This window comes from Lampetra planeri, chromosome 18 (genome assembly GCF_965212315.1).
Source record: "Lampetra planeri chromosome 18, kcLamPlan1.2.h2, whole genome shotgun sequence".
Classification (NCBI taxonomy): domain Eukaryota; kingdom Metazoa; phylum Chordata; class Hyperoartia; order Petromyzontiformes; family Petromyzontidae; genus Lampetra; species Lampetra planeri.
The window spans coordinates 9966473-9992364 of NC_136124.1; the positions used below are offsets into that span (position 1 = coordinate 9966473).

Genomic DNA, 25892 nt, shown 5'->3' on the forward strand with positions numbered 1-25892 from the left:
GCACATCTCGTATGATCGCCACCATTGTGTTGGCCAGAAGTCAAATTGCGGCTACGAAATGCCTCATAACAGGGCTACGTTTCGGGCAATGGACCTTCTAGACAGTACATAGACATGCCAGAGAGGTAGAGTGGATAAGAGTTGGAGACAGCGCATGATTGACAGTGTGGGGAGACCTTCACAGAGCGGTGGACTGACAAGGAACTGGATGTATATCATTGGCATGAGCAAGTAATGCTGTTGGGTGTTCAACTATTTTTACAAGCAGCATTCCAACCTTCAAACGCGATTGTCAAATGAGATACACGTGTCACAGCAACCGGTTTCCAAGCACGTTGCTTCACAAAAAAAATCTCCGTATGATCTCATGAGATTGAAGTGATCGGTCCTGTTTCTGTCTCTCGGTCTATTTGTCGGTGTCCCCTCTTTTTTCCTGTTCGCGCAGAACAATGTAAAACCGGCTCTGCACAATGCCGTGTGCCATGAAAAAATTCCACCTCTTTGGTGAACTGTGGGCTCCGCGGTGGTGAGATGTTAACTACCTCGCCTGCTATTCAGGAGGTCATGGGCTCAGTCCCGAACCTGACGCATGTAGTATATTTGGAGTTTGCGTGTCTCTCTCCCCGTGGTCGCGTGGATTTTTCTCCGGGTCCTCCGGTTGGTCCCTCCACATTTATAAACACGCGTTTAGAGTATTAGGCTGCTATAACAATGTCCAAGTGATAAGCCACTTACTTCTTTGGGACATAATTTGTGAACCGACTGCTCATCTCTCTCGTGATGTCAAGGGCCCGTGGTAATGCAGGTGAGACTCAAGTGAATTGGTTGTCAATTGTTGACTAATGGCGTTGAGTTGCATTAAGTGTGTGTGTGATGATCATTGCTAGCATCATAATTATCATCACTTTCATCACCATGGTCATCATCAATGTCATGATTTTTGTACCATCGTTGTCATGATTATCACAATCATCATCGTTAGTATCATACTCAATGTCATCATGGTGCTCTTCATCATCACTGTCTTCATAATAATCATCATGATCATTCTCTTGATCGATTCACTGGGTTTACAATTCTGGCTGCCACTTCTCTCAACCGTCTGTGGTGGTGGCGGCGATACAGGACAGGGGATCTTTGTCTTTGTGTGCACACTGCGCTACGAACCCATATGCCTGGGTTTGATTCCCCATCATGGTTACGATCGGTGGCAAGAGGTATCTGAACCTGTCCTGGGCCTCTCCTAGGTCAACTTAGCCTTAAACGACTATCGAGTGCAATATGTAAAAAAATAACAGCACTCTGGAAAACAAGTGGTGGAACATTCTGCTGGCTATATCACTCCCTCGTGCGCTGTGCCGGCCTTAATAGGTGCTCGCTAACAGGACTTGCGCCAACAATGTGTACGGCGATACCAGCGGGGTCTTTGTGTGTGCACGCGGTGTGCAATGGAATTGCGCGTATATCATTGAAAAAGGTTACTCTAAGCTCAATGGGATTTTACCAGAAATTAAACTGACTGAATATGCGTGCGCGTATTTGTAGACGTATGCGCTATGTATGCATATCCATGAAATGTCAAATAATACTTGAGTGAATTCATGCGCACGTCCTAATTTGCACATCATATCGTGCCTGTTGGTGTGCAGTGTGATTATCCATATCTTCTGAGTTCTTATTATGCAAAATATATATGTGTGTGTGTGTTCGAGTGGGAAGCAGTAGTGGAGCAATTATCGCACTCTGCCCGTTGAATCCGGCCAGACGAGTTCAATTCCCGCTTATGACCAATAACCGTGGGGAAAATTTAAACCGGTATTGGGCCTCCCCTAGGTCGACTTACCCTCAAATGAGTACCTGGTGAGGTGTGTAGAAATTGCTACTGGGGAGACAAAGGCGGTCGGGCGTGGTGCTGGCCCCCCGCTCCCTCGTGTGCCGTTCTGGCCTACATAGGTGCCCGCTAACAGCACTTGCCCCGACAGTCTGTTTCGGCTAAACGGGGGATCTTTGTCTTTGTATCGTAGCAGTGGGCCTTACCATCAGCCCCACATAAACAAAGCACCTGCCTGGGTATTTTATGTCATCAAATGCTCCCTTCCCTCAACTCCCCGTGAGTGATGGGGCAGCTGTGGAGAGAGTGGAGAAGTCTCCGTACTTGGGCAGCGTGTTCATGACCAGCCGAATTCTCACTCCGAATCAGTGGAGCGGCATTATCGTTCCATCGAGCTGCATAACGCTGTGCGGAAGCTTCCCAGCCTGTCGCTTCCATGCAAAGCTCCGGGTCTTCTCGACCACAGTTATAGCTTGCGAAACGTGGAGTCCTCTAAAATAGCATCTGCGTCGGTTTGAAACACTCTAGCCAGCCTGCCGATGATCCATCCTGCCTATGATGCATCCTGGGTTTAACCAGACTGGATTGTGTGAGGAGTAGTACACTAGTCCTTGAAAGATCTGGACACTGTCCCAACAGTGAATTCCTCCGGCAAGCGAGGCTGCGTTGGCTGGGTCAGGTAGCCTACATGCCGAGCTGATGTAGTACAGGAAGATATGGAGCTGATCGGACTTGCCGATGACTGGTACCGGCTTTGTCAAGATCGGCCTCTGTGGAGGAGGCTTGGGAATGACGCTACTTTGGCAGTTGAAGGCAGTCGCACTTGAACAACAGCGGAGAGCAGAGAGGAACGACGCTCACAACGAGTTGGCACAGTGATTGAGCACAGGTGGTGCATCTGTCCGTCAACTCAGTTTACTGCCCATAGCACCCGGGTCTAGTCTGTGATCTCCCGCCAGCGAGCCGTCAACATTTCACGTGGCCTTAATGTGCACTGAGCTTGACACAAGCGCCGTGCGTTCAGAGTATGCGGCTGCTTGAAATGGCCACGTGATTAGCCACTTCGTTGAGCTATCAGCTAGTCGTCAAGGCCGCTTCTAAAAAAGGGCTTTAGCTGGTAACAGGAAAAAATATACTCGAAGTAAAAATGTAGTTTATATTTATATACTACAACTATTAGTTCTGAACAGCAGTTGTTGCATCGCTGTATCACAGTTACAGAACGTAGATGTTGTGAACGTGTGCGTTTGCGTGTCGATGGTGAGCGTTACTTTGTGCGTGAGAATGTGCACATGCTGTGCATGCAGTGTACACTATACTCTTGTAAGCTGTTAATACGTCTTTTTTTTATTGTGTGCGTGTATTATGAGTATTTAATCATGCTAGTGTTGTCAATGTGTGTTCATGAGATGACACGTGTGGACCGTACCATATTGCAATTATTCGTGTCTTAATTAAACACCCTTGTGTGTGTGCTCGCCAACAGCACCTTGCCCCAACAGTCTGTTAAGGCTACACGGGAGATCTTTGTCCTAGTGTGTGTGACCTGGGTTCGATACCCGGTCATGTTCGACTCAGCCTGAGCTGGGCTGCTGGTGTGGCGTCTGTAAATATCAGCACTGGGGAGAGACACGGGCGCCTAGACGAGGGATATGTGACGGGACAGAGTGTGCATTGCACGCGAATAGCCTGATGTGTGCACGCGCGTGCGTGTTACTTTATTCCACCAGGGCTGACTCATGGTTTCATCTGCCAAGTTGTTTGGGCGTTTCCCCAAGCGTGCGTGTGTGCTGGAGGAATCACACACACACAGCCCTCGCTCGCCCCATCTCTTGCTAACACCCCCCCCCCCCCAAAGACACAGGTTCCCCCGCATAACATTAACAGACTGTTGGGTCGAGTGCTGTTAGCGAGTAGCAGCACACGTGAAGGCCGGCACGGGCACACGAGGGAGTGGGTGACCAGCACCACGCCCGAGCGCCTTTGTCTCCCCAGTAGCGATGCTTACCACATCGCAGCAGGTACTCATTTGAGGCTGAGTCGACTTGGGGAGGGGGGAGAGGGGAGGGGGTCCATGACCGGTTCAGATAATAATCGTCACCGGTGTTGGCCGTGAGCGCAAATCGAACTCGGGTCGCCGGGTTCGCAGCGCAGCGTCGCGCTAAACCGCTGAGCCCCCCCCCCAAACCCCCCCCCCCAATCCACCCACCCCCCAAAACCACCCCCCCCCCAATCCACCCACCCACCACCACTCCCCCCCCCCCCAATCTACCCACCCACCACCACTCCCCACCCAAATCCACCCACCCACCACAACATCATCGTCATCCCTTCCAACCACACCCAGGGCAGGCTTGCCCCCCCCCCACCACCCCGTGCCCCACCCTAACCCGAACCCTCCCTGGATCCCTCCTCCCCCACGCTCGAATGATCTCCCAGCACCCCCCCCCAACACGTTCCCATGTCATCTGGCAGCAGCGGCTCGGCTCTCGCTCAGACGCCCACCGCCCACGACTCGACGAGGAGGGAGGACGACAGCCGTGGCCGTGAGAGAGCAGCTCCGCTGCTTGCTTCGCCGTTCGCGCTCGGCAGGGACAGGCGCGGTGGTAGGTGCGTGACTGTCACTTCAACGTGGTGCCGTGCGCTGGGTGTGTTCTAGATGTCTTGTGACCCCCCCCCCCCCCCCATTTAATTATCTAAAACTTGATTTTTGTTTCAAGTAAGGTTTATTTAAAACAGGCATGAATATGCAAAGGGGTATGGAGAAATATTTTTAGGGGTTAATTAATTGGGGGGGGGGGGGGGTGTCACAAGACATCTGGACCAAGCCTGTACATTCAGAATGTTGGATTGTTATGAAGCAAAAGTGGGGAGGGCGTCTTCGCAACAACAACAAAACAAGCATCTTGAACTGTTTAAAATGTTGTTTTTGTTCAACGTTTACAGCTGGTGTATATTCGTTAGTTTTTTTTTCTTCAACAAATGTAAAATGTTGTTGTACCTGCGGTTGGGGCTTTGAATGAATGCGACGTTTCATTGTTTGACTTGAGGCGTTCATATTCCTTGCACGCAGAGTCGCGGAGTGGTTCTTTAAAACCATCGCCTGCGTTGCAGCGCAGTGGCTCGTGCGCATTGTCTGCGTGTGTTGGTTGTTTGACAGTCCTCGTTTAGCGTTCATTTTTTTTACATCGCTTTTTTATCTTCTTGGTTCTTTCGGTAAAGTCACGTATAAGGGAAATAATAAAATAATAAAAAGAAAACATAATAAAATAATTCACGTAGAAGAGAAATAATAAATAATAAAAATAAAACATAATAAAATCATTCTAAATAATTCTGAGAATTATTTTATTATGTTGAATTTTTATTATTCTATTATTTCCCTTCTACCTGACTTTACCGAAAGAACCAAGAAGATGAATCCCTGCAGTCACGAAAGCTTTAAATCGAAATCGCTCTTTCACTCACGATGCCCACACATGTGCCCGCGAGATTCCGTCACAGTTGTGACCGGCAACCCACGCAGGTCTCAATGCTTTCACGACGTTCCCAGCGTTGTACTTTTGTGTTCTGCGCATTCAGGGGCGCCGCGGATGGCGAGATGTGAACTACCTCGCCTGGTATACAGGAGGTCGTGGGTTCGATCCCGACCCCGACGCCTGTTGTATATTTGGAGTTTGCATATTCTGCCCGTGGTCGCGTGGATTTGTCTCCGCAGTTAGACTCAACGTCACGCGTTCAGAGTATTTGGCTGCTACTATACATTTCCACACGATAAGTCACTTTGTTGAGCTATCATTTGTGGCCAGCTCGCTTCTGATAAAGAGCTATATATCTCGGTGGGCCTTACCTGGTTCAATAAAACTAAAGAAAACGTTTCGTTTAGTCTATCATGTTTATGTACAAAGGACTACACGCATTGCAGTATGTTAAACGTTTTATTTAATCGTCGTCATATTTCATGAATTATTCATCTACCAGCCGAGTGAACAAAGCTTGGGTCCACGTTAGCATGTGGTAGGAACCGTTGGGCAAACGTTGTTGGTCCAAGGTTCCACGTCTTTACTGGGAGTGCATTGACTGTCTCTCAACGGTCCTGCGATGAAAAGTGGAGAAGATGCGTGCGTGTGCAATGGGATAGCTCTGAATCACGTGCGTACGTACGCTGGGACTTCTGTTCACGCCGTACGTGTAACCAGCCGTGCTAAGGACAACGAACTAAACACACACACACAAAAACTGTTCTATGGTGAGAACTTAGGAGATCGAAGTTGTAATGGATGAGAGTTAACACATGTCTTGCATTGAGCAAGGTTGTTATGTGTGTACGTTATGTCGAACTTATTTCGCACCGTACGCAAGGAACTAACAAAAAAACGCACGCTCAATGATGCACTGAATAATACTGCGGTTGCAGTAAGACGTTTGCAAAATGGGTGATGGGAAATATCGTGTGCAAACACATCCCTTGAACACTTATTTCAATACAGCGGTTCATAGGCAGTAAAAGATTGCAAGTGAGCCCACGCGTTGTTGAGCAGTTGGTGTTGTTTCATGTGTGCTGGCCATGCCGAGTCAGTGGTGAACATTCCACGTTTCTATGGTGGGATCCAGACCTCCCTGCAGCACAAGAGTTGACAATTTACCACCGAGTGGTTCAGGTGTACCTGGCGGTGTTCCATTTACCAGTCTTCCCCGAGGGACTGATGTGCACAGTCCACCCTGTCTTGGACTAGAACTTGTGTGTTTAATCCAACTTTATCACACAGCGTGCGTCGATCAAGTAATTTGTTTTATTATTAAACGCCAACATAGTTTGCCAGCGCTTTTCTCCATCAAGAGCCCGAAGCCAGCAGTGGTAATTCCACGTTCTCGAGAAGTGGGGCCTAGTTCCAGCCTTAAGTTGATCTTCTTTCGTACGGTAGATTCAGAGCAACAGCTACAATGTCACAGCCTTAAGTGATGACTTTCCACAAAACGAATCTCATTTAACCGAAGCCCCCCCCCTCTTCCCCTCCCGTGGGAAACGAAGGAGTGCTTGAAGCTCACCGTGGGATTTAAACTTCACGGCCGAGCGTTCTTACACACAGCGGCAGACATCGCCCGCGCCAAATTCTTCTATTATTAGATAAGTGCACAGAGTCAGGAGTTTCAAAATACGCGTCATGTTTCCGTACACTGTATTTATTTTTAATTTAGTTTTCTCGTAATGGTGTACGGGTGCTCTTATTTTCTCGACGAAATGGATACCGCAGTTGATTTTTGTTTCCATCCACCCCTTTAGACATTTCGGTTGTTTATGCCCTCTTGTGCGTGCGTGTTTTTCTCCAGAAGCGCCTGCAATCCTCCCACGCGCAAATCACTACTCATCGCTAGGATTCGCCAGCGCAGGACAGGGCATTTATTTATGGAGTTATGATCGCACTTTTCCACGTATCTCTGTGGACATGATGGGGTGGGAGAAAGGAGGGGGCCGGGGGGAGCAGTTGCGTAAGAGTTTGTGCATTGCGCTCAGATCCCCCAGCGTCCTGAACTTTTTGGTCTGGGCACGGCTTTCATTAGTGGCGAGCGATATCCTTCACCAACTCGCACCGACCAGCGTGGTGAAATGTGGACAAACAGCCAACATGTCCTGCGTGCACTACATGAGGAGGCCTTCATCAAGCAGTGAATTGACACATGGGCCGTTCAATTACCATTTATTGTTATTCTTGACAATAGGTCACGCGGTATTCACATCCACCGAACACACAGTTTCCGAGTAGCCCTTTTGCCCGTACGTCTCGTGAACGTTAAAGACTAATAAATTACTTGTGCACGGCACACCGGGCAGACATGCCGATTGGCGCCACGGACGTTGCTATTTCGGCCACGGTCGAGAGGTTTCTCAAAATATTCCCCGTCTACGGTTTCTCCCACGCCGAATGTGAACCCGCTCACGCCGCTCCAGTGTCGTCTTGCGGCCAACCGCAAACCATAAACAAATGGGTCCTTGCGCGCACGTGCTTGCGAGATCTGGGCGGCGATGACGCAGGTGATCTGCCCCGTTTAAAACAACAACAACAAAAGAGCCTCAAGTGAATGAACGTTGCCGGAAAAATGTGGGGAAACGTTCGGCGTCCACTCTTGGACGTCGTGCCAACCTGTGTTTTGATTGTTGGTGTCGTCGGTGTTTCATCGCGGTGAACACGGTTGTGATTTGACGTCAAGCAGTGCCGGTTTCAGCCAGAGACGCGGACACGATTTGGTCACGGGTGGCGTCTTCCTCTTTCAGCAACACGTTTGTCGCGTGGTGGGCTTTTTTTACACAAACACGTCGTCATTTATAATTATCAGCATACTTTAGGTAGTAATAATAATAGATTATTCTTCTTGGTTCTTTCGGTAAAGTCACGTAGAAGGGAAGTAATAAAATAATACAAATGAAACATTATTATATTATATTATTATATTATATTATTATATTATATTATTTTATTTCATTATGTTTTATTTTTATTATTTTATTACTTCCCTTCTACGTGACTTTACCGAAAGAACCAAGAAGATGAATCCCTGTAGTCACGAAAGCTTTAAATCGAAAAATAATAGATTACATTTTTAAAGTGCCTTTCTGCAACGTACTCACTCATGGCGTCTGAGTACGTTGCATTTGGTCTCATTTTCCAGTACCCGACTAAAGTTTTCCAATTGGTGTAAATGATAATGTATGACTTAAAAAGCAAAACGTTTTTTTTTTATGGATGTATGCATGTTGAACTTCTTTCTCGCCGTACGTAGTCAACCGTGCTAATCGGAGGTGCGGGAATGAATGCGCTTAAATATATACGCACTATCGTGTATAATCACATTCAGTTTCAAAAAAAAATTGCAAGATTTTGTGAAAGTACTGTATGAGCTGAATCGTGAATGGCGTACTCAATTGCCTGTAAAAATCCCACGATAATCTTGAGGAGAATGGCCCGTTGTGCATCAAGGGTTAAGTGGCAGTTTGCCACGCACCAAAAATACAAAAAAACCTCATCGGATAAAATTTGCTTTTGCCAATTATTTGGCGTTAGAGTAACTCAGTAGCTGCTACGATGGAAACTGTTGACTGCTGCATACGGGATACCACATAAATATTCATAATAATTGCCAGCATGTGCTGCTACATCAATAAGAATACAACTGTAAACACAAAAGTGTCTTCTTTCATCGTACAAATATATAATTGACTGCAGAATACAACGTTTTGTCCATTAGCCGATGGGTATTCCGATCCAACGTTTTCCGAACAGCACTTGTTTAAAGAGGCAAACTCTGGGTTGGTTTCGGATTTAAGGGTCTCGTCAGCAGTGTGAAAGCGTGTTCCCTGTCGCAAACTACTGAAAGCGGAATGTTGCCAAACGAACCTCAAAAATTTCGATTTAAAGCTTTCGTGACTGCAGGGATTCATATTCTTGGTTCTTTCGGTAAAGTCACGTAGAAGGAAAATAAAATAATAAAAATAAAACATAATAAAATAATTCTCACGACATTTCGGCCACAACGCAAGCAGCCGTCTTCAGGTGGAGAACAGGTCTGTCGAGAAGGCAGACTTTACCGAAAGAACCAAGAAGATGAACCTCAAAAAGTAACTAAATATACCTCCTAAAGTCGTTAAATATGTCACTACGCAGTGCACCAACTATTAAACGTAGGTAGTTGATACACGACCCTAACCGCGAACCTGGCACCGCTTCAAATTGTGCTCCTCGTCCCAGAGAGTGTCTAGGCTTGTCGCGAGCAGCTTTGACGAAAAGCTGTCGCTAAGAAAGCCCGACAAATTCACGAGCACTGACGACAAAAATTACTGAGTTGGCAACCCCGCTCGTGCCTGTTACATAAACATTGGCGTTATCGCCAAGGTGGGGGCCGGGGGTCGTTCAGTGCAGCGACGCATTGGTAGGATGTTGCGGTGTATGATGGGTAACAAAGTCACGAATTAATGAGAAGATTAGAAATCTGTCCCAGCACCGAAAAAAATGGAAATCTTTAAAAACACGTTCCTTCGGAGTGGGCAGGTAGGAACTTGGTTGGACAGCGCATTCGTGCACGACAGACAAATATGCACGACAGACAGACAAATAATCCCTGGTGGGCAGTGTGGAACCTGTTGTCCCTACCTGTATCTATATCCCTACCACACGTGCGTGATCTGCCGATCAACTTACCACGGAGAAAACTATTGCTGGGTGGACAGAGGCGGGAAGGTTTAAGAAACCTGCATCGTCGCTTCGACTTCCCCGCCAGGAGATGGAATGCAAGGAACGGGCACTGACCATTCACACCTCGGTAGCATCCTGCTAAAACTACCGACGGATGCGTTGAGTTGTTTCCGCTAAAACGACAGTAAGTGTATTCCAAGAAAAAAAAAATGTGTTATGCTCGGTAGACTGCCGTCTGCTTATGCAAGAGTGAGTGAGCAAGTATGGAACACGGACAGTGCCCGTCTGAGGAAGACGACTTAACTCTGCAACAGTGCTGTACGTATTTGACTGGACAAAGAGGCCCCTTTGGAAAATGAGCCGTGAGCAGCTTAATGGGCTTGCTGCGTGAGAATACACCTGAAGCACAGAGCCGCCTTTGTGCGCCAAATGCATGCAGGCCAATAGTTCTGTTCCGTACGAATGCTGTATGTTCCAAGAATCATGAAGGGCTAAATATAAGGGATACTTTTGCCGTGTTGCATAGTAATGCGATAACATCTTTCTTTAACTTCCAATGATGGTTGTATGTAGATAACAGAACAGAATCTGACACGTAGAAGCATTCGGAACCTTACGGAACATTTGATTTGGTTCCGCCAGTTTCAGAAGTTCCGATTAGCACGGTTGGCTACGTACGGTGCAAAAGAAGTTCAACGTACACACACACATTCCTTTGCGTTCTCTTTCATGTCGAAGTCTCCATAATGCGCTTTAAATGACAAACAGACTGACTTTAAGTACGGTATGCCCGTGCTATTCGCAGACGAAACTCGGCCCATGTGCGGCTATCTATACATCTACTCACCGCGTGCGAAGGTTGAATCAAATTTTTTTTATTAGTCTTAACAAGTAAACCCGTAAAAACAAAGTTTTTCACTATAAATCCTTTATATGCGTGGCAGCGAACTTAATATAAAGGATTTAAAAATATATTCGCCTGTGGAGGACGCGGGGATCGATCCCGCGACCTTTGGCATGGGAAGCGAAGGCGCTACCAACTGCGCTACTCCGCCACGGCCTGTGGAGGGGTTACGCTCTGGGCTCTTATACTGTGACGTTCAGCCAAAGCGATGAATGAGTTATATTTGAATATATGTAAAATATATTTTTTTTTGCCTAAAAAGTGTAAAATTTTGGAAATTTTTTTCACGAACATGAATTATCTGTCACAACGAGTCTGTGTGGAAAATATCAGCTCGATTGGATCACGGGAAGTGGGTTAAAAAACGAGCGAAAGATTTGCACGGTCCTAAGCAAGCAAGCAAGCACGCAAGCAAGCATGCACGCAAGCAAGCAAGCACGCAAGCAAGCAAGCAAGCGAACTTAATATAAAGGATTTAAAAATAGCCACCGTCACGGGAGAACGTTTTAATTCAATATAAAGCACAACGTCAGTTTTTTTTCCCCCCTCTCGTTTACAATTTCTTTATTTTTCAAAATCCAGATGTGTTTATTTTCTGTTAAACTTTTTTTGTCTAACGAGGGTTACTTGCTTCCCAAGTTTAAATGTAAATATTTAGCACTCTTCATCGTGCCCTAGATGTTAACTTGTGACAGCCTTGTGGCCCATCGCGATACAAATGTTACGACCGCGTGTTTAAATGACGAAAAATAATAACGTGCAGCCCTTTTGCCAATCCACTGCTGGATGAAGGCCTCTCCGTGCCGTCAGCGTGGATTGGTGAAGGAGAGGTTCTAAGATGGGTTTCCTGTATCACTGGACAAAGCTGTAATTTTATCCGTGGGCAGCAATCAAACTCAGTGGTAACATTCATTGATATCTCCAATGCTGCTGATGTCCTTAACTGAAAGTTTTCTACAACCATTCCACGGCATAACGATCGGCCATCGAGCGCTTTCGGATGCGTTTCTGCGGCCGTCTGGAACGCTCCTCCTTCCGATGTTAGGAAGCCACTGGAGCTATGCACTTTGAAATTGTCTAGATTGAAAACTCATTTCATTAGAACTGCTTTTTGTGTTTCGTTTGTTGTCCTTCCCCCCGCACCTCCCATTAGCGCGATTGGCTACGTACTGTGCAAAAGAAGTTCAACGTGCATACAACGTCATTGTCACAAGAGGCTGGGGAAGCACTTTAGCAGCAGGGACGTCTGAATATGACGAACTATGACAGCGTAATCAGTCCCATATAATTTAGCAGCGTATAATCATATATCATTTCCAAGCACTCCACGGTCTCGTATTTAACATCTTGTCAAAGTAGAACTGCATCTTTCGTGCAAAAACAGGATAGGTGAGGTTGAATTCCTCTCTGTGGCTACCACCACCACACATCAGGGACAAGCCACACCCAGCACAACCCAGCCACAGGAGCATTTCTCATTGTGATCGTGGCAACCGCCCTTGCTGCGTCATTGCGTACGAATAACCAGCGGAGTGAACTGTTTATTGCCCAGTGTCTACACCGTGTTGGCCGCGCCGTGCCCGTCAGCCCACGCAAGGCCCCGGTGTTGAGCACGCACGCAGGTTGTACTTCACAGCCCTGTGCTGCTCCACTGCTGGATGAAAGTCTCACCCGGCAATGTCAGTCGCGGGGGTTGTTTGACCATAATTTTAGATTTGAAGCTTTCGTGACTGCAAGGATTCAGATTCTTAGGTTTTTTCGGTAATGCCACGTAGGTAAAAAATTAAAATTAAAATTAATAAAAGTAAAATAAAATAAAAATCACGACGTTTCGGAGGCAACACAAGCTTCTTTTATTAATTTTATTAATTACAATTTTAATTTTTTACCTACATGACTTTACCGAAAAAACCTAAGAATATGAATTGTTTGACCATACTTCACCCCACGCTGGTCCAGTGCGGATTGGTGAAGAGACGGGGGGGGGGGGAGGGCTGGTGGTGGCTCGTCCCGATTTAGGAATCTCAAACTCAGGTGGCCGGTTCCTAGCGCAGTGCGCGAACCATTTGGTGCCACCGCTCTACCCCACGTATGTTCACACGTGCTTATTTCTCACTACGTACCTTTTGGAAACGCATATGACGGGCGCAGCCTAGAACGTCCCATTTGGGATTTGGGTGGAAAACTCTCTTTACATTTTTTGGAGGTGGCCTTCCTTTAAGCCTCCTCAGCCGTCAACAACCACTGACCAGCAGCATTCCGTCGCCGGCCCGCTGGGTGTGGTGCTGCCCTCATCAATCTGCGCCGTGCGGGGCGTTAAAAATATATTTTCCCCCAACAAAATAACCAGACTACCATGGGGACCATTGTCTTCACGCACACACGCAGTCGACACGGCGTGCGTTGCAGCACAACGCCCGCACGTATGTACACGTATGCACGTTGAACTTCTTCCGCACCGTACGTAACCTACTGCACTAATCGGAGGCGTGCATGTCGGAACCATGGCGTATCCGCCCCCTGACCGATTAACCGAGAAAAAAAACCCAACGCGGTATTTGTGCACGGTGGTGTAACTGTCTTTTATTGTTTTAGAAACGTTCGCTGATCAGGCATTTTCGCACGGTGGTAATGTGTTCTCAATCTCGAATGTACATTCGCTTACTTCAGATAAACGGTCCATATTCTTGGTTCTTTCGGTAAAGTGACTTTACCGAAAGAACCATGAATATGAATCCCTGCAGTCACGAAAGGTTTAAATCGAAAAATAAACGGTCCAGTTAAATTTTTTGCCACTGTTGTTGTGTTATCTTCTGGGTATACTGGCTCTATCATAGGAACGTGGAATATATGCCCCAAGCCCAGGGCCACCAAGTCAAAATTAGCACTACCCGCATGCTTGTCGCAGCATGAAGACACGTTACATTTCAGATACATTTCCTGTGAGGGTGGGTGTCATCGTTATTGGATAAAGTTCTCGAAAAGGTTCAGCGTCAAATACTGAAAGCATATTTCTCTACTCAAAGAGCTAATAACACAAAACACACGAGGCTTGAGACATCACACAGCTGCGTGGGGCACACCCGAGAGACAAAATATAACAATTCAGCACAAGCGGCGTGGCTTTACATCTGCCGGAATATTCTTGTAAACGATCACAATCCCAGAGCACCAATTTATTTGGCCGCGGCTATGTTTCTATATGCTTGCATAGTCTAAACCAGCGGTTCGTAACCTTTACTGCAGCCTTGCACCCCTTTGGTTTTCAATCGTAAAAAAAAAATGTATCATGTTAATACATACATCGATTTTATTAAACAAACTGGTTGTACTTATGTGCCCGTACTTAATTTGTGTTTCGATGATTTACCTTCTGAAGAAAATCCGATGTCTCTTGCACTGCCAGAAAGGGCATCTCGCACGCCCAGGGGGTGCCTGCACCCCAGGTTAAGAACCCCAGGTCTCAAATTTTAGCACACTGGGCTTGCAATCTCCGAGGTCGCAAGTTTATTAAATTCCCCCCACCCACGGCCCTATCCGCCCAGCAGCAGGAGCAGCTGTATAAATGTATACACCAGAGTCAGTCAATCGGCAGGCTGTGTTTGGTTGGGTAAAGTGTGGGTATATGTCTGGCCGGTTGTGGACAAATAGGCCAAATACCCTCTTGAGAACCTCCCCCTCCTCCTTTAGTTGGAGGCCCTTCCGCCAGCGGTAGCGTGAGCCGAGCAATTGCAGGGTCTGCGCCTTTTAGCTTTCATCTCAAGAACAAGAGCGACCGCTGTATGCACAGATACACGTAGCTTGCTGAAGCTCATTCTCCTTGGTGAAGACGCGCGTGCACTTAAACGGAGGGACCTTCACAAGCCGGAGCACATCCCCGCAGATTCCAAAACAACAGGGCTCTGCCTTTATATGGCTGCTGCTGCTCACAAATGCAAAGCAGCCAACATTGTTCAAGCTACGCGGCTTCTAAGAGTCTGAAATCCTTGGCAGTAACATTGGCGTCCTTTTTAATGTTAATTACAAAAGCTCGGAGATCTTTTTTGTTGTTTACTTCATCTCAGATCACAGCTCAAGATGAGATCACGTTCAGTTGGTCGTCACAAGTGGTTCATTATTGGCTTTTGACCAAAAGCACAAGCCTGCAGCATTGTCGTTCGTCAATGTTGTTGGTACTGGATTAAACAGAATCAGAATATGTATTTAAACTGGAGGAATCCAATAAGCTATACGGCTCTTTAATATAGAAGTCCAGCAGGGGCAGGTCAACAAACAATACAAAAACACGATAGCAGTACAAAGTATAGGAATTGTAAGCAAATCAGAGACAAAAATACAAATGAAGCTCAACTATTTTGTATTTTATCAGGTGAAGCCCACTGAGCTGCATCGCTTCTTTTTCAGAAGCAACCTGGCGACAACATGATAACTCAACGAAGCGGCTTCTCATCGCGTTGAAATTCATAGCGGCCAAACAATGACACGTACAAGCACGTATTATGTATGCAAAAATAGCCGGCCAGTGTTTCGGGGCGATTGCCGTCCTTCAGTTGAATTCGACTGGGTAATTGCGACGGAATTTTACGAATTTGTGCCTTCGAACGACCGGTCTGCAGAGGGACGGCATCATCTGGTATTTCACTCCGGCGTTGCGATTCAAGGGGTCACACTTCGATTCCAGAAATAGATTCTCCTTTTTGTTTGCACCGTGTTGAGCGTAGTGGCCTCTCATGACCTACATGTGTCACGTGAACCGATATTGCTTGATAGTATTAATTGCGAATTAACAATTGATATTAGTGCATTCATCGATGCGTCGTTATAACGCTAACAGGCAGGAAAGAGACAATTAGTCCACGCCGTTTTATGTGACGAACGATGTACCGGTTAGCGAACAAATATTTTCAAAGAATAGTGATAAAAAATATTTTTTTGCTCCAAATATTTTTTATTAAGGCACAATGTCATGTTACTGCTGATGATGTTGAATCTCCTAAACACATCTGCCAACTCTTGCGAGTTTCACAAAGCTCCTGTCTTGCCCAATCCTTCCTTGAGTTCGTTCAAACCCACTTCCCAGTCTTCCACTCACTCTTGTCCCTTCTCAAATGCCATTTAACGATAACAAATCCTTCCGATCTCATTGCGTGCCAGAGGAGAGCTGTATTGCTTGTGATCCAGCTTCTGAAGGCTCCACCTCACTGGGCCCACCGTTCTCAGAAAATAGTTGTTTGCGATATTTTTTTTTCTGTCTGTCCATGAGAGCCTCACAATTCTCCCCATCAATCACTTCCCTGTCCTCTTCGGCCGTTATCAAGATTCCATTACTCAGCGTGCACCTCTCCGACACACGTGGCAAGGTGCAGCGCACATAGCAGTTCACTCTTGATACGAACAAAAATATTCAAAAATCTCGATTTAAAGCTTTCCTGACTGCAGGGATTCATATTATTGGTTCTTTCGGTAAAGTCACGTAGAAGGGAAATAATAAAATAATACAAATAAAACAATAAAATTCTCACACTGTGGTTTTCACACCTGATGATGATTGATTGTGTTGCAATCGAAACGTCGTGAGAATTTTATTGTTTTATTTTTATTCTTTTATTATTTCCCTTCTACGTGACTTTACCAAAAGAACCAAGGAAATATTCAAAAATCGTTCAGCCCTCGATCAGTGCCCTGCCGGATGAAGGCCTCCCCCCACGCTGTCAGTCGTGGGGAGTTTAATGGACCCACTTAAGTCAGGATTGGTGGGCACTCTTCCAAAGTCAGGGCCAGTGGTGGGATCTGGGGGGGGGTCATGTGACCACCCACTTTTCCATTGCCCTTGCATTTTGAGGTTGCTATTATTAGAGGCAGACCTTGAAAGCCAGGCTTCTGGGTGCCCTACCCTCAAAGGTTTTTCTCCACAGCCACTCTTTTGTTTACCAAAACCGTGGGCTACCCTCATGGAATTCTTCAGCCCCCCACCCCCACCGTGAGTCCTCCCTTGGTTTTGTTAATCCCTGGATACTTTCCTTGCAGCCGCCGATCTGACAAAAAAAAATGCAGGTCCTTTTTTCGCGCAGTTCCCCTCCTCGACAATGTCCGAACAACTCCCCTACACACCAGAACTGTTTCGAGAGCCCGTAACCAACGCTCTCTTCTGTGGCTTCAGATGTTTTCTGGAGGCGGCCGTGTGTTAAATCTGTGGTGAAGTATTTTTTTAGTGCGGTGATTTTACCGCGTGAAGCTTGCTGGATGTTTCATTTTTTTTTACTCTCCGCGTGCCTGCGTTTATACACAAACAGCTCTCATCCCAGTTGATCTGCAGCCAATTTCAAGCAAATCTTAAAATGCACCGCTCAAAGCTTAGTGAATCACTAACGCTGCCACGTTTGCTATCATCATAATAATGATTTCAAGCCCTCTCTCAATCCGCTGTTGGATTATGGCCTCCAACACGTCATGCGCGTCAAGGAAGATGTTTGACCATACTTCACCGCGCCGGTCATATATAGAGGGTTGGCGAAGGGGTTGGGTGAATTTCCCAGGACCGGTTCAGATGTCACTCACCGATGTGTGTACCGTATGTTGAACTTCTCTCGCACCGTACGTAGCCAACCGTGCTAATCGGACGTACGGAGGTGTGTGTCGCGTGTATTTTTCTCCAGGTCCACCGTTTTTTCCCCCTCCACAAGTTATTTCCAGCACTTCGGGGACGGGCATCACTGCTGCTAGAAATCAAAGCTAATTGAGCAATTTAGCTGCTGATGGGAAGTAATGCCAGTGAGTCTTCCGCGCGGTGCACACACACACACAAGAGACAGCTTCCCAATGGGCTGCCTGCACTTATATAAATATTCGCCATCTGAGATGGGTACACGAGCAAGGAAATTAAAAATGAAAAATTCTTCGAAAAAAATAATTCTGCTACGAGCGTTCTTTCATTCCCAGGTGGTTTTTGTTTAAGCCAAAATGGAGGCGCAGGGTCTCAAGCAAATTACATTTAACGCGCACATTCCATCTTCAGGGCAGGGTATTGTATGTATGGCATGGCCCGATCAGTTGGAATATAAATCCAACGCTAAAGTGTTTCCCCTGCTAAGGTCCGTGTTCAGCAGTGTCCCATTGCTGCTCAGCCCGATTGATGACAATTCTAGAATTCCTATGGCAGAGAACAATGCGCCCCAAACACAACGACCCACTGCTGCTGTCGCATTTCAGTGCACTCACGAAACGGTACCCAACGCACCAACCCAAGGAGACGATCGGATTCGCTTAACCCTTGACCTTGACGCGAACCGACAACGTAACAATACCGAGGCAGCCGCACAACCGACTGTTGGTCTCACATTTGTTTACGCTCAAACTCATCAGCAAAACGCAATGTTAGTTCACAGAGTGACAACCCTCTTAGTCAAATGTCCTGGGTAGCTTAGATCAAGTTCAGTGGCGTTGAGCGTTTGGCATGGGGCTCTTGCGCAAGGAATTAAATTGGGCCGCCTGTCCCGATTCCCCCCCCCCACCTCGTATCTCGGCATCTCGTTGGCCCCTCTGGCCTGTGGGCCCCGGAGCGGTTGCCACACCTGCACGCCACCTGGTAGCGACGCCACAAGGCAAGCTGCGTGAAAAGCAATCGAGGGCACGGGAATAGGAGGTGGAGGGTTGGGGGTGACTAACGGCGATGACAGATCGTAGGCGAGAGAAAGAGGGGGGGGGTGCAAAGGTGGCATCGCACAAAAAAAAAGCGCGGAGGGTGGCAGGCGCTTCGTGACATGTCTCTCTCGGTGCCATTGTGAGAGCCCCGACTGGGGCAATTAAAATAATTGAGGGCTAAAATAACCTGCGTGTACCTACAAGGAGCATAATAGACGGGCGGTCATAATCCGTTGAGTCGAGGCAAAGGGGCCAGAGACACAGGGCGTAATGAGACGTTACACTTTGAATGGAAAGAGAGCCATTGTGCCATTGTGTGAGTTGGGATCACGGGGAAGGGGATGTCCTCCTCTGACCCAGTTTGCCTCCTGCAAACTTAAGTAACATCATGGGACCTCTTTTGCCAGTACCAAAATATACTAATAGGGTTTTTCCCCTTTTTTTTCTGGCAACAAAATTGACACCTTTTGCAAGGAATCATGCTTACATTAACCACACTACTTGCAGTCAAATGCAAACAAAAAACTGCATTTGACTGCAAGTATTGTGGTTAATGTAAGCATGATTCCTTGCAAAAGGTGTCAATTTTGTTGCCAGAAAAAAAGGGGAAAACCCCTATTAGTAAACTTAAGTAAGTTAAAGAAGGGAGAAATGTCTTATTTTAAGAACACTCCGTCCATTAATGTCCCATTTCTATCGGCGGGTGTAGAGACGCGTGGATTTGTCCGGTGAAAGCGATTTTGTTATTTTCCCTCGTTGTTTGCAGCAAAACTTCTCAAATCCTTTCCCTTCCCCATCACTAACTCTGTCCCTCCTGCAAACGTCCCTCATTCATCATTCACCAGCCACTGTCACTTTGCATCATTGTTCATTTCACGCACCGTCATCATGTTCATCGTGCATCACCATCCTTCTCATCAACTCAACTCATCTCATCACACTATTCTGCTGCACAAATAGCTGATTCTTCGTTCAGCTCCCTGTTGGCAAAGGTGCGAAATGAATTAAAATAAGATCCGATGGATTCGTCAGACAAAAGCGATTCTGCTGTTCGTGGTGCACGCGAACAACAACTAACAGCCCACCGACATCCTCTGGACATGACCGTCCATCCCTCCGTCCCTCCAGCCAGCCAGAACAAGTTTTTCGATAATATAGTATGATGTAGTATTATTCAATAGTGTGATAGCGTGTCCTTAGGGGGCTTGACATCATCACCGTGCATGAACCCGGCTCAACTGTGTGGGATGCGGGTGACATCAACACCACGCACACGCGAATGGCCACTCGCTAGCCAGGAATCCAGACAGGATTCCAGTCAGCAAAACTGTTTTCGTTTCCTCTACTTTAGCATGAGTATGATGAGTCCGTGCAAATTGTTGCGTCAGCTAGAGGCACTAATATCCACCGCAATGTTTGCAATTTTTTTTTAATTAACTGTTTATAAGAATCATGACCCCGAATAAATGTTTGTACGCACAATTCGATGCAAGTATCACGAGGGTGATAACAAATGTGAACCGATGAATCGATACATCGGCGCATGCCTGACAACTCTGCGGCACTGCACAACCGACTGAACGATCCTGGCTGTCGGTCGAATGCGGTGTCCATTTATTTCACTCTCAACTGCGATCGCACAGTCACCAAACACAACATCGGGTCACGGAGTGGCAACGCTCTTTAAAATGACCCTGAGTAGATTTGTTTAAGCTCGGCGGTGTTAGTGTGGGTGGGCATGGGTCCTGGCGCACGCAATGGCATGGGGCACTCCCCTGCCCTGTTCCCCACCCCTCTTCCCTCTTCATACTTTGGTGCCTGACCTCCTCTGACCCCTCACGACTTGGCTATGTTCTCATGGTTTAAGGTCACCTGCAGCGTACTCAGATGTGGCCACATTTACATTCTTCATAACATAATAACACCGTCGTTTTTTCTCGGTTTGTTTTGGTTTTATGCATTAATATGTGATCATCCGTAGTGTATATCGCGTGCGTGCGTGTGTGTGGGTGCAATGTGACCCCCGTGTGTGTGTGTGTGTGCACAGATGCTCGTGTGTGCGTGTGAATCGTCATTATATATTTTTTTACAAGTGCTCAATATCAATATTTTCTACGCTGCACTAGAATAGACAGTGTCGTCCTCTATGACAGATCCCATTTCAGTATAACAACAACAATGTTATTCTTACCGTACTTGAATTATCATTATAATTCGCGCGCGGTTAGATCATCGCTTGCTGGCTGTATGCGCGCTTTGGGTTTGGAAAAAGAACTAACACAGAATGGCAATGGGTAGGCGTCTCTCGGCAATTATATCTTGGTATACATACCAGCAGATGAATTGCACATACCAGCGCAACTTGGCACACCATGTACTATAATCTGCACTGGGTGGATGGGTGTACCCTCCTCCCAGTTAGAATAAAGTTAAGTTTTAGCAGGTAATGTGTGTCGCATGAGATCACGAGAGATTCGACAACTATGCGCCCTGCATTGATGTGATGCCGCATTCCATGGCATTTCAGTAGAGAATACATGTACGGCGGTGGCATGTGAGTAAGGCAAACAAGATGCAGGTCCAAAATACAGAAACACAGTCAAATGTCATAAGCCATTCATTGACATCTGGGTCAGCAGTGTTCGGGTTTAGAAGGCAGAATTCAGCTAGCAGTGGATAGAGCAGTGCTCAGCTTGTGTACATGCTGGAGTAGCCATCCAGCATGTACGTAGCGTCCTCCATCGCATCACCGAGACCTACAGACTCACATGGAGATCCACAGACTTACATGGAGACTCACAGACTTATACAGAGACTCACAGACTCACGTGGAGACCCACAGACTTACACAGAGACTCACAGACTCACATGTAGACCCACATACTCACATAGAGACCCACAGACTTACATGGAGACCCACAGACTTACACAGAGACTCACAGACTCACATGTAGACCCACATACTCACATGTAGACCCACATACTCACATAGAGACCCACAGACTTACATGGAGACCCACAGACTTACACAGAGACCCACATACTCACATGTAGACTCACATACTCACATAGAGACCCACAGACTTACATGGATACCCACAGACTTACACAGAGACTCACAGACTCACATGTAGACCCACATACTCACATAGAGACCCACAGACTTACATGGAGACCCACAGACTTACACAGAGACCCACAGACTCACATGTAGACTCACATACTCACATAGAGACCCACAGACTCACACAGAGACTCACGTAGATACCCACAGACTCACATGGAGGCCCACAGACTCACATAGAGACCCATAGATATGACCAGCAAGGAAACAGCACCAATCCATCATGTGGGCAGCATCCTCCTCCACCCCAGCACAGTTGCACGATGGGCTGTCCCGGTAATAACAACTCAATGTGTCTCTCCCACCAGAATTGTGCCGGGAGATCGTCAGAGAAGGCTATGGCGTCCGGGAACCCTTGAATTCAGAGTCTTGGAATCCTCTCTGCTGCACGGTCAGTGTGAATGTACGCTGGGGATGCCCCACAAGCTCCACCTCCCCTTTGTGTTGTTCATATCTTGTTATTGAAGAGACGCACAATGTTCGGCAATTCATCCGTTCAACTCGGCCTTCGACCTCTGCCGTGCACTGCTCTTGCACCGATGCCAAACCAATCCCAGCATTTCATCGCAGAATAACTATTGACCCATCGGATTAAAAATGCTGCCCATATAAGCCATGGTTCACAGAGCTATCTACAACTGCCTCTTGTAGACACTTCTTTACCCTTGTTCAATAAGCGACCTGGCCACAAATGATAGCTCACTGAAGTGGTTTAAAACATTTACAGCTGCCAAACACTCTGAGCGCACGTTCATTTTAAATGTGGAGGGAAATAACCCGGGGGAGAAAAAAGTCCACGTGACCACGTTGAGAAAGACGTGCAAACTCTAAATTATACAGGCGTCAATGTCGGCATCGAACCCACGAGCTCCTCATTGTACCGGGTGTGGTAGTTAACATCTCTCCAACTTGGCGGGTGGCTTTTGGCGCATAATCTCATCTCACTTCGACCAACGCCACCCCAAACAACTGGGTTACAGCCGCTGGCCACCACCACACCCACAGCGACAGTCAATTGCCATTGTTGTACCCTGTCAGGATATTGTTATCATTATAAACGCCAGCCACCATTATTGATATGCATGGCCAAAAATGTAAGTGGGATGATAACACGTGAAGCCGTCAGTGCCAGTCCCTCATTGCATACATGCACGTGCAAAAACAAAAAAAGACAAAGATCTCCCGTATAGCCTCCATAGACTGATAGGAGGCAAGTGCTGCTCAATAGCACCTATTTTTACCGGCACGGTATCCGAGGGGGTGGGTGCGGTGTGGCCAGCACCACATCCGAGCCACCTTTGTCTTGCTCAGAGTGCTGGTGTTGACACACACTGCAACAGGCACTCGTTTAAGTCAACTACGGGGAGGCCCAGGACGGGGTTCAGGTATTCACCACTGGTGTGGCGGTGACTAGGAGATTGAACTCGGGTCGCTGGGTGTGCATTGCAGTGCAGTGTACTGCATTGCAACTGGCTATGTGCGCATGAAAATAATAATAACCCATCAGCTACTGGCCAATAGCAATCGTTAAAAATACAAATAGAATCGTGACAAACTGTAAATGAGAACGTCATGTAAGACCTATTAGAGTATTCCCTAATTACTAATTCAACATGTTACAAAGAAATTGCATCGTATCATTTAATTACATTTCTGAAAATGGATTTTCGCAGGAAAATTGGACGAACATTTTTTTGGGCCAAAAACAAAATGGAGTCATTTAATATGCAACTGAAAAACGACGAAACGCAGCAGAAGCCTCATTTTGACAAACGTACGAGGCCACTGTCACCAGCGCTGCCATACAGGCAAGGCGACATCGGCGGACAGATCGAATAAACGCATTAAATCTCGTGCACAATGGAACTTTTTACTTGCTTCGACAATATACATCAAACGCATCCAACGCGTTCTATGGTTTAAAGCGTTGTCGTGTACGTGTGCACATTGAACTTCTTTCGCACCGTACATAGCCAACCGTGCTCATCGGTGGCTCTCAAACCAAACGCACAACTGAGCGCGTCGCTATTTACTTCGCTGAACGACGAAATGGTTCAAATGTGAATCACCGAGATGGATGGGCAAGTTATTATTGCTACACGTCTATTTCCCAACGACGTGAATGTGGACACGCGCTCGGACATCTAATTTGGAACAATGTTGCAAGTTACATGCAAACATTGCTGACAAAAGGCTTTGAATAGCCCACCTTGGCCTAATTTTAGGCTATTCTTTCATTTGAAGCACCCTCTCTATAATCTATATGATTGGCGAATTACGTCCTTGCGTCTGTCCTGTCAGCAGTATCAGTAGTTGAAATGGGCACACCGCAGCTGTATCGGCAGGTCGTGTGTGGTGGGGTAAAATGTGGGTACTCCCACCACTGCCAAGACTTATGACCAGTATGGAAGAGTAGGCCAACGTGCGCTCAAGTGGAGGCTATCGATAACTCCCTCGAGTGGAGGCCCTTACACGAGCAGCGGCGTTGGGAATTGCAAGGCTGTGCATTTACCATTACCATACATTCTGACGTACCTATACACCATGACTGTGATAACTAGTCGGGACAGAATGATTCACGATGAATTTTTAAATCCTTTATATTAAGTTCACTTGCTTGCTTGCTTGCGCACTTACGACCGTGCAAATTTTTCGGTCGTTTTTTAACCCACTTCCCGTGATCCAATCGAGCTGACATTTTGCACACAGACTCGTTGTGCGTGACAATTTATTTTCGTGAAATTTTTTTTCCAAAATTTTACACTTCTTAGGAAAAAATAAATTATATTTAATTACCAATTGCTTAATGGTGGCAGGCAATCATCTGACCCATAGGTGGCAGCCATCTCAAGCCAGAGGACGAGAGGACTCTAGCCGCCACACATATAAAGGATTTATAGTGAAAAACTTTGTTTTTACGGGTTAATTTTTTATTCTCAAGCTCACGGGACAGGTATGAAATCGCGTGTGCAAAGATCGGTGTTGTTCTTTTGATACTGGCGGCCCCTGACGCGCAGCCCCCCACAAAACACAACAACAACACGTGACAACACCTCCCATCATCATCGCGCTGTCAAACCCCCAATCGTTACAAATGTGCTGCGGCCCTCACACTGATGATGCCTTATCGGCGAAAGTGAAGAACTCCGTCATACGTGACGAGTTCGCATGGCCCCTGCAGCCACTAGAGGCCGTTATAGTCACCAGAATGTAAAAAAAGAAAAAGTACTTTATCTGTTTTGGAAAATAATCGCATTCTTGAATTGCATTCATTCCTTGAATTGTGAGGGGTGGTGGGCGGTGATTTGTGACACGTATAGTAGCCCAAACAAGGGGTACATTGGCAGTCCTGCAATTTCTACTTCACGCCACTGTTGACAGGAAGGTTCTCCACTCGACGTAGCAGCTACGGAGACCCCTCGCCCCCCCTAAAGGCTATTTGGCCTACTCTTACACGCTGGCCAGATGTCTTCCATAACAAGTATTCATTTTTCTATTGTGAAACAAACTGGTTTACATTGCTTACATTTTACACTCGTGTATTCCAACCCCGATTGGAACTCTATATTTTTTTCAAATGATCCCTTGGTCGGCTTTTGTCACACGCCCGTTATCGCACACGACCTTACCACGCTGCATCCGTGCTCGTGAAGCCGAAAAAAGGTAAACAATTTAAATAAATAACCAACACAGGCCGCGGCTCATGAATTTGCCATGCAATTGCGTACATCGCTTTTTTTCCAAACATTTAAAATTTAAAACGTTTTCATTTTGCTGCGCGGCCGTGGGATGGGCGGCATCCCATCAGCAAATGCGAACTCCTTTGATGAGGATGTGCGACATCTTGAAGCCGCGGGCATTTTTCTTTTGTTCGTTTTGTTGTTGTTGCTGCTGCTGCTGCTATTGAGAGAACCTCTCACGTGTGTGTCCCCCCACCTCGCACGTGGGGGTCAGTCGCGAGAAGGCGACGTTGCATTTTTGGGCGGAGACGGAAGGGTTGGGAGATCGGACACATTTGCAGAACTCCCGAAGCCCCAGAGCTGCAACGTAGCCAGACGATGGCAATGAAGCAGAAAAAAAACATTGTATCCATCTGTGAGGGACGCTTGAGTGTTATCCTCACACCAGGGACGTGCGGTCAGGTGGGGGCAGGGGAGGCAGAGCCTCACCTGCCATACTCCAATGAAAATAGCTGTTACGAAA

The 25892-nt window shown here is 46.8% G+C and overlaps 1 protein-coding gene and 1 non-coding gene across 3 annotated transcripts in view; one reads left to right on the top strand and one right to left on the bottom strand.

The window, feature by feature from the left end:
* The first annotated feature begins 4284 nt into the window (after positions 1 to 4284).
* LOC144723629 (neuroblast differentiation-associated protein AHNAK-like) overlaps positions 4285 to 25892 on the top strand; it is a 46122-nt gene continuing 24514 nt past the window's right edge. The window contains exons 1-2 of one of the 2 annotated variants that reach the window (XM_078602509.1): positions 4285 to 4441; positions 21998 to 22080. The gene's annotated coding sequence lies outside the window, so the exon portion shown is untranslated. The remainder of the gene's footprint in view (positions 4442 to 21997; positions 22081 to 25892) is intronic. The other variant, XM_078602510.1, reaches the window with a different exon arrangement.
* Positions 11003 to 11075, bottom strand: TRNAG-CCC (transfer RNA glycine (anticodon CCC)). Its single transcript has one exon. It is a non-coding gene; the product is annotated as a tRNA-Gly (tRNA).